The sequence below is a fragment of the Corvus brachyrhynchos genome, unplaced genomic scaffold, assembly GCF_000691975.1.
Source record: "Corvus brachyrhynchos isolate BGI_N302 unplaced genomic scaffold, ASM69197v1 scaffold3401, whole genome shotgun sequence".
NCBI lineage: Eukaryota > Metazoa > Chordata > Aves > Passeriformes > Corvidae > Corvus > Corvus brachyrhynchos.
Window position 1 is genome coordinate 3,276 of NW_008236339.1, and position 473 is coordinate 3,748.

The 473-nt window shown below is 54.3% G+C and overlaps 1 long non-coding RNA gene across 1 annotated transcript; it reads right to left on the reverse strand.

Annotated features, from left to right (window-relative positions):
- Positions 1-56: 56 nt before the first annotated feature.
- Positions 57-462, reverse strand: LOC108449827. The gene is made up of 3 exons (XR_001866121.1): positions 375-462; positions 273-293; positions 57-94 (listed from the first exon to the last, which is right to left on the reverse strand). It is a non-coding gene; the product is annotated as an uncharacterized LOC108449827 (long non-coding RNA).
- Positions 463-473: the final 11 nt, after the last annotated feature.

Consider the following 473-nt stretch of genomic DNA (forward strand, 5'->3'; position numbering starts at 1 on the left):
TGGGATCCCAAAAATCCCATAAAGCCTTTGGGGGGGATTCCAGACCCTTCTGGGATCCCAAAAATCCCATAAAGCCTTTGGGGGGACTCCAGACCTTTTTTGGGATCCCAAAAATCCCCCAAATCCCATAAATCCCATAAATCATTGGGGTGGGGTCTTAAATCCTTTTGGGATCCCCGAAAGCCTTTTTGGGGCTCCCAGACTCTTTTGGGATCCCAAAAACTCCTTAAGGAGCCCCTAAATCCCCTAAATCCTTGGGGGGAGACCCCAACCCTTTTGGGATCCCCTAAATCCTTGGAGGAGGGTCCGGACCCTTTTGGGACCCCCCCGATTCTGTTACCCCCAGACCGTTTTGGGATCCGCAGCCCTGAAACCCCCAGACCCTTTTGGGACCCCAGACCCTTTTGGGATCCCCCAGACCCTTTTGGGATCCCCAGACCCTTTTGGGACCCCCCCACACCCAACCCCTCATC